This window comes from Humulus lupulus, chromosome 2 (assembly GCF_963169125.1).
Source record: "Humulus lupulus chromosome 2, drHumLupu1.1, whole genome shotgun sequence".
Taxonomy (NCBI): domain Eukaryota; kingdom Viridiplantae; phylum Streptophyta; class Magnoliopsida; order Rosales; family Cannabaceae; genus Humulus; species Humulus lupulus.
The window spans coordinates 33,706,413-33,715,832 of NC_084794.1; positions in this window are offsets into that span (position 1 = coordinate 33,706,413).

Genomic DNA, 9,420 nt, shown 5'->3' on the forward strand with positions numbered 1-9,420 from the left:
TCCCAAAAAAGCTTGAACAGAGGAAGAATCGATAACTTTCTCTGGGCTTGACGCTCAGCATGTCCGATTCCCCCATTCAGATCCTCTGGTCGTGGATGTCCAGATCGCTAATATGATGGTTAAGCGAGTATTGGTTGATACAGGGAGCTTAGTGAACATTCTGTACAAATCTTCGCTGGAAAGAATGAAGTTATCAGTGCAAGATTTGGAGCCGTGCAATTAAACCATTTATTGTTTTTCCATCGAAGGGCTCGCGCCAATAGGGTTAATCAGGCTTCCATTCACAGTAGGAACTGCACCAGCGAACATGGCATTACTCACTACTTTTATAGTAGTTGATTGTCCTTCTACATATAATGTTTTGATTAGGAGACCGATTCTAGTCGACCTGCGAGCCATTATCTCAGTCTGGCACCTAGCCATGAAGTTCCCAACCGATGCAGGGCTAGGATGCGTGTTGGGAAACCAATGAGAAGCGCGAGAATGTTACAATTCCTCAATGAACAAGGAAAAAAGGGGCGGATCGGGGGAAAAAGCTAAGAAAAGGTTGATATTGGTAAACAAAGCACAAGCCCAATCAGGTGAACGGGTCACCAAATAGGGTGCTGCCCAAAGTGAGGATGGGGATTTAGATCCTCGCTTTGGGGATTTTGAAGAAAATGTAGGACTAGTGGAGGACCTCGAGGAGGTCCAACTTGATGAGACAGATCCAACCAGGGTTGTGAAAGTCGGTAAAATCTTAGAGACAACAACAAAGCAAAAACTGGTGGAATTTTTAAAGGAGAACCAGGAGGTGTTTTCCTGGTCGCATAAGGATATGGTTGGGATTGACCCAGCAGTCATTAGCCATGTCTTGAATATAGATAAAAGTTTTCCACCAGTACAACAAAAAAGGACGCTGCTCGACAAAGACAGATCAAAGGCATTAAAAGAAGAAGTCGAGAAGCTAAAGGAGAATGGATTCATCAGGGTAGTGTTTTATCCATCTTGGGTCTCTAATCTTGTACTGGTTCCCAAGCCGAATGGCAAGTGGAGGACGTGTGGATTTCACAGACCTCAATAAAGCCTACCCAAAGGATTGTTTCCCATTCCCAAGGATCGACCAGCTGGTCGATGCCACATCAAAGCATGAGATCTTATCATTCATGGATGCATACTCTGGATACAATCATATCATTATGCACCCACCTGATGAGGATCATACTAGCTTTCGAACTGATACATGGCTTTACTGTAACAAAGTAATGCCTTTCGGTTTGAAAAACGCTGGTGCGACTTACCAGCGACTGGTCAACCACATGTTCAGAGAGCTGATCAGTGTTAACATGGAGGTATATGTCACATGTTGGTCAAGTCGAAAAAGGCGGGAGATCTCATCGGGGACCTGTGAGAATGTTTCAATGTCTTGAACAAATATTAGATAAAGTTGAATCCCTGATAACTCTTGAATAAAGAGTTATTTCATATGCTTTTGAACTTATAATTGTGAAAAAATCATGGGTGATTTTATTTTATTTTTAGCTTTTGTAGCTAACCTTGATGTTTTCATTATCTTAATTAAGTTTAATTATTTTTTTTAGTTTTTAATAGCTATTTGGTGAAAGGTAATAGTTTCATGGATAAATATTCGCACAAGGAATGAACTAACATGTGAAACTATTTTGATTTAATTTTGTTATTGATGGCTGAATTATCAGGTTTGCTGCCGCAAAATATAAGCATTTTGATCAGGAAACTTTTGGGCACATGGAACACGTGGCAGTCAATGGGTAAGCTGGAAATTTTGGCTGAGGTGGCAAGGGCAGAAAGAATTAGTCAACATATTGGAGAAAAGAACAAAAAGAGAAAGGAGGAATATATGTTTTTGGAGGAAAGGGGGCAATATGGTACTTTTGGAAAAGGGAGGAGAAAACCTAAAATACACAAAAGAGGATTTCAGCCGTAGGGAAGAAGCAGCAGCCATTTTCGGAAAAGAAAACCAGAAAAAGAAAGGAGAAAAACTCAGAATATCAACAAGGAAGAAGGAGGACAAACAAAGAAAGCTCAAGCATCATTTTGGATTTGTTCTTTCTCTTTTTCCTAAATTTTATTTTATTAATTTCTGAGTTGGATTCTAAATCTGAATATTATGGATTGTTTTGATTGTGGATTAATGTTTATGAACTCAGCCATGAACTAATTTTTAGGTGGCTTGAATTGTTGATGAACCCTATGTTATAGTCTATCAATTTCTTGCACTTTATTTTAGTAAAATCTCCCTTGGTCATTCAAGTGTGCTTATATTAATTTCTTGTTGTTGTTTGCCCAGCAATGGCAAGTTATTTAATTATGTTTAATGCTGGAAAGATAGAATGTAATAGGAAAAACTTGGATGACACAAGTCATAATTTAGGTTAGGTTATGTTAGTAAGTAACATAGGGATATGTTATTTGTCTTGTGTAACATTTGAGAATTAAACTTTGAATTGCATTCTTAAATCTGATTTTGCATAGGAATATGTTTAATTAGGTAGAAGAATTAATGTCATAAATTTTGGGAAAGTTTTATGAGTGTTTGAATGAATTTTTGTTATCCTGGAAGTTTTGCTAGAAAATTGCTGCAGCAATCTGTCCGCAATTTGTTCAGGATGAATAGTATAGGGGTATTCAATTATTCAAGTCCATTTTGCAATCCATATATTTCTCTCAATTTTCTTGCTCAGTTCAGTTTTTAATTTCAGTATTTCTATTTTTTTTTTATATTTTGCTTAGCTTATAAACAACCCACTTGATTTTTAATTTCTTAAAATTGTTTAGTAATTGTTTTGCTTATTTTTTTTTCTCATTTGCAATCCCTGTGGAGACGATTTACTTATCATTATATTACTTGTGTGATTACGTTCACTTGCGTATTTAAAATCAAATATTAAATTTATCACAACAATCCCCTCAAGTGGTAATTCGGTGTTGGATCGGACAAATTTTTAGGATTCATAGTAAACTCACGAGGTATCGAAGCTAATCCCGAAAAGATCAGGATGAAGTCGCCTGCCAAAATTAAAGATGTTTAAAGTCTAACCGAAAGGATTGCCGCTTTGAGTAGATTCATTTCTAAGTCAGCGGAAAAGTGCGTTCCATTTTTTAATCTACTCAGGGACAAAAAGAATTTCGAGTGGACGGAAGAGTGTGAGCAGGCTTTCCAGGCTCTAAAGTCTCATATGTCTCAACCACCAATTTTATCCAAGTCAGTCGAGAGAGAAACTTTGTTCATCTATTTGGCAGTCACCGAGTATGTTGCTAGCGCTGTCCTAATCAGAGAGGATGAACATGTTCAAAAGGTTGTGTATTATATAAGCAAGAGGCTAGTAGGAGTAGAGTTGTTGTATCCACCCATTGAGAAACTAGCCTATTGCTTGATTTTGGCCTCTAGAAAGTTGCGACCTTACTTCCAAGGTCAGTCCATCATGGTACTCACCGACCAGCCGCTACGGCAAGTTCTGCAAACACCAGAAGCCTCCGGTCGATTATTGAAATGGGCAGTCAAACTTGGGCAATTCGATATTTCCTATTCGCCACGAGCAGCAGTGAAGGGAGAGGCTCTACATGACTTTGTTGCGGAATTTACTGGGATCCAGGATACCGAGCTGATAGAAGAGCCTGAATTTCATAATCAAACCCTTTCCTGGAAGTTGTTCGTAGATGGCTCTTCCAACGAGCACAATGCCGGAGCAGGTTTAATCTTAGTCACACCCGAAGGACATCGATTCCATTGTGCGATCAGGTTTGACTTCACAACATCCAATAATGAAGTTGAATACGAAGCTCTGCTCGCTGGATTAAGATTAGCCAAGGACATGGATATAAAGTCACTTGAGATCTATAGTGACTCCCAGCTAGTGGTTAATCAAATTATTGGAGAATATCAAGCCCGGGGTCTTAAGATGGTTGTGTATTTGAACAAAGCAAAGGACTTATTGGCATAGTTCGAAAAGTATACTCACCTGTAGGTACCTCGCGACCAGAACTTTAATGTCGATGCTTTGGCCAAGTTAGCAAGTGCGAAAGATGCTGATACCTTAAACATAGTACCAGTTGAGCATTTGTCCGCACCAAGAATTCAAGCAGAGAGTCTTCCCTGGTAATTCAAGCAACAGACACATGGATGATGCCTTTTATTGAATACCTAGAGCAAGGAAAGCTGACAGCAGAGAGAAACAAAGCAAGAACCCTTTAGAGGCAGTCGACTCGATTCATCCTGGTCAATGGAGTTTTGTACAGGAGAGGGTACTCGATGCCACTTTTAAGGTGTGTTTCAAAGGAAAAGGCCAAGGCACTAATGGGAGAAGTCCATGAAGGTTTCTATGGGGATCATGCTGGGGGGCAGAGTTTATCAAAAAAGATCCTAAGGCAAGGATACTTCTGGCCAACCATGAATGAGGACTCGGTGGATTTTTTTCGGAAATGCGACAAATGACAAAGGTTCTCCAAAACACCACGAGCAGCCCCTAATGAGCTCAAACAAATGCAAAGCCCATGGCCATTCGCAGTGTGTGGGATAGATTTGGTCGGATCTTTACCCACCGGAAAAGGCAATGTCAAGTATGCAGTAGTTTTTGTTGAATACTTTACAAAATGGGTTGAAGCTGAACCACTTGCAACAATAACGACCAAGAAAGTGTTAGATTTTGTAGTGAAGAACATCGTGTGTCGCTATGGGTTGCCAAGAAAGATTGTCTCAGATAATGGCACACAATTTGACAGTGATATGTTCACAGATTTTTGCGAAAGGCATGGGATTATCAAGAGTTTTTCTTTAGTAGCTCATCCACAAGCAAACGGACAGGTTGAAGCTGTCAACAGAACCATGAAGGATACCATGAAGAAAAGGCTTGATGAAGCGAAGGGGGCATGGCCAGAATAGTTACCAGAAGTCATTTGGTCGTATAAAACGTCCCATCAAACAACAACGGTTCATACTCCATTTTCTTTGGCCTACGGATATGAAGCCATGTTGCCTGTTGAATTAAACCCACCATCACATAGAAGGTTGGCATACAATCAGAGTATTAACAATCAATTATTGATGGAATCTTTTGATTTGGTCGATGAAAGACACGAGCAAGCTCAACTCCGAGTAGCAGCTTACCAGCAAAAGGTTGCTCAGTATTTCAACTCTAAAGTACATGAAAGAAAATTTAACGTGGGAGATTTGGTACTTAGAAGAGTTTTTCTTAACACCCGCGATCAGGCTGCCGGAGTGCTTGGACCTAACTAGGAGGGTCTATATCAAATTGAAGAAGTCCTCCAACCAGGCACTTATAAACTTGCTCGCTTGAATGGAGATCTCATTCCTCGCTATTGGATGGAGAACACCTGCGCAAGTATTATCAATAAAACAATTCTTTTTAAAGAATTGGCTTGTATTAATTTCACTTTTTACAAGTTTATGAACAAGGGCTAGTCAGTCATATGACTAGTCGCTTATAAGTGTATGATCAATTTTTGATCACTCGTACAGACACGATTTTCCATTTATTATGATAAATAAAAGGAACTGTGCGCATCAAGTTATTCTTGCCAATTGTTGTATTTATTACAAGTATTTTCTCATTACGTGTGTTGTTTTGCTATATTATCATTTTTACAAGTATTTATTACGAGCAATATTGCTCGAACAGGATGTGCTTGAGTTAGGCTTTCTCTCCCGATCTTCTCTCTTCCATGGCGAAGAAGAAGCGTGTGGTCCGAAAGTCTACACCTTGATTGTCTGAGCATGATTCCAGTAGTATTCAGAATACTGAGAAGGAGGAAGCTAGTGGTGTGTTGTCTTCGGAAGGTTTAAATCTAATAGTAGAAACGATAACAGCTGATGAAACAATGCTAGAAGAAACGATAACAGAAGTGGTTTATGATGGTGATTCTGCGAACCCTTCATCTCCGATTCAAGATCGGCAACTGAGTAAGGACTGGGCTCGGGTAGTGGAAGATGAGGAGGATGCTAGTGAAGGTCAGGAGACACTACAGGATTCAGCACGTAAGCATTGGAATTCTTTTGCGAAGGAAAATCGATTTGCTCATGATCCCCATCTCACTTATCAGGAACCTCTGTTTAAGAATGGCATTAAAATTGCTCAAGTTGACCCCGAGGAGGTGCGATTTCAAGCAGCGAACTGGAGCTCTGCTGTAATATGTACCCTCCTATGGCGGTGTATGAGGGATACATCAAACGAATTTGGGGCCATCTTGGGATTGTGCAGATAGCTCGTATGACCATGGGGTTAACAATGGGGAAATTTAATGATGAGGCGACAAGAGATTTGGTTTTAGAGAATGGAGTTCTTCAGTTTGACAGAAATCCAGTTATAGTTAGACCCTGGTCTTCAGATCTTAATGCGATGAATCTAATCTGTTCTGTTCCATTATGGATTCGGCTTCAAGATTTAGGTCTTCAATACTGGGGGAACAAATGCTTAAGTGCTCTGGTTAGTACTGTTGGGAAGCCACTTATGGTGGACCAGTATACTAGGGATCGAACCAGGATTCAATTCGCTCAGGTTTTGGTAGAAATGGACATCACGGATGAGCCACCAAGAGTGATTCAATATCTAAATGAAAAGGGTCAATTGGTGGAGCAGGGGATAGACTACGAATGGTTGCTTGTGAAATGTAAATCGTGTATGGGTTATGGACATATAATGGCTGACTGTAGGAAAGGGGATGCTATGAAGAAAGAGAGGAACACAGAGAAGAAGGAATCTATGTCTAAACCAGAGGAACACACGCAAACACCATCCATTTTTGTTCCTGTTTCTTCTCCGTTGGAACCTTCTAGTCCAGGAAAAACAGATGAGCACCCGCTGCCTAATGCTGCATGGAAAACTCCTAGAAAGGCTGCTGGGTCTAGAATGAAGGATCCTATCCCAGGTCTAAGTACAGATCGTGGCAAAGAAGTTGGGCATAGCTCTGTGAATAAATATAGTATTTTACAGGAAGAGAAGGATTCTGTGGCTGAGAAGGTTGAGTGTAGAGAACCAAAGGGTCCGGGTTTAATTTCTTCCTAATCATGGACAGTTGCAATATAGGATGTTGGAATGTTAGGGGCATGAATAACAAGGTTAAGCAAGATTATGTGGTAGATTTTTGCAATGTCAATAAAATAGGAGTAGGGGGTTTGTTAGAAACTAAGTTGAAAGGGAATAAAGTTCAGGAGTTGATGGATATTAAGTTTGCTAACTGGGATTTCTTTAATAGCTCATTTGTTGAAGGCAGGCTTTTGATTATATGGAGAAAGGGTTATGTCAGAGTTACAGTAATTGCAGAATCATCTCAACATGTTCATTGTGTGGTTAAAATGGCTGGGCAAGCTACTGCTTTCTGTCTCACATTTGTTTATGGCTATAATTCCATTGAAGAGAGGAAGATTCTTTGGAATAATCTTGTGCAGCTGAAGTTTCCTGTTTCTTCTTGGATAATTCTTGGGGATTTTAACTCAGTTTTCAATGTTGATGACAGAGTTGGGGGGAATCCTATTACTCATAATGAAATGGTTGATTCTAATCACTGGTTATCTCAGGTTCACCTTGATACTCTCAAAAGTCTTGGGTCGGTTTTCACTTGGACTAACAACCAAGCTGGTTCCAATAGAATTTACTCCAAGATTGGTCACATTTTTGTCAATGAGGAGTGGCATGATCATTTTCCTAATGCAACAGCTCGGTTTAGTTGGGAAACCATATCTGATCATTGTTCTTGTGTTGTTTCTACTACTACTTCATAGGCGATTGGGATTAAGCCATTTCGGTATTACAATTTCTGGGCTAATCACCCTGAGTTCAAGAGTTTAGTGGAGCAAAACTGGAAGAAGCCGTTATCTGCTATAGGTCTAAAAGGAGTCTACTTAAAACTGATGAGAGTTAAGCACTACCTCAAGAAATTTAATCATGAGAAGATAGGTGATATTGGGAAGAAGTATCAAGAAGCTAAAATCTGCTACAATGAAGCTAAGTTATAGGCTCAATCTCACTCGAGAGACAAGAATTATCAGGAACAAGAATCTACTACAGCTGCTAATTATTTTGCTCAAGAGAAGATGTACTCTAAGTTTCTTAGACAAAGGAGTAAAATTACCTGGCTGTAGAAAGGAGATGCCAATACATCTTATTTTCATGCCTGTTTGAAGAAGAGGAAAATGGAAAACAGAATCACATCATTCTTGACAGACCAAGGTAAAGTTAATGAGCATTTTCCTGAAGTAGTTCAGCATTTTCTTACTCATTTTCGCAGCTACATGGGCAATATCAGTTCTGTCAAAACCATATTGAATTTGGTCTGTATTGAGTAGGGACATAAGCTATCTTTAGATGATCAACTTGATTTGCTGAGACCTTTTTCATATAAGGAAGTAAAACGAGCAATGTTTAGTATTCCTGACACAAAATCTCCAGGACCTGATGGGTTTGGATCTGGATTTTTCAAGAAGTTATGGCCTGTTATAGGGGGGAAATTAGCGCTGTTGTTACTAATTTTTTTGAAACAGGTCTCATGCCGCCTGAGTTGCATAATACGATGATTTCCCTCATCCCTAAACAAGAGAACCCGGCTAAAGCAGTTGACTACAGACCCATTGCCTGTTGCACAACGATATACAAATGCATCTCAAAACTGTTATGCTCTAGAATTGCCTCTGTTCTCCCTTCTCTGGTTCACCAAAACCAGGGTGTTTTTATCCAAGGGAGGTCAATTGCTCATAATGTGATGATTCTCCAAGATATTTTGAAGAATTATAGAAGGAAAAACACATCTCCTCGCTGCACTATCAAGATAGATATCAGTAAGGTTTATGACACTGTGGATTGGAATTTTATTGAAGATCTTCTTAATGCTTTGAACTTTCCCAATAGGTTTGTGCAGCTGATAATGATATGTATTAAAAGCACTTCCTATTCTCTCCTTATGAATGATAGAATTCAAGGTGGTTTTCATGGGGCTAAGGGACTTCGTCAAGGTGATCCTTTATCACCTTTGATTTTTGTTCTGATTATGGATTATATATCGAGAAACCTTCTCCATGCTGCTCAAGACTCTAAATTCAGATATCATCCTCTTTGCAAAAGTTTGAAGCTAATCAACTTATGCTTTGCGGATGACTTGATTCTTCTTAGTAAAGGGACTAAGCAGTCAATTAAAGTTCTTAAAGAGGTCTTGGATGATTTCAGCAATACCACTGGGCTCCATATCAATGTTAATAAGTCTAAAATATTCTTTGGAGGAGTTGAGACTAGGGAGAAGGAGGAGATCATTAAGGATCTTGGTCTGGCCGAAGGTGATTTCCCTTTAAAGTACCTTGGGGTGCCTTTAAGACCTACAAAATGGAAAGCTGAGGACTGTGGAAGTCGGCACCTTTCATTTGCTGGCAAAGTTCAATTGATTCACTCAATTCTT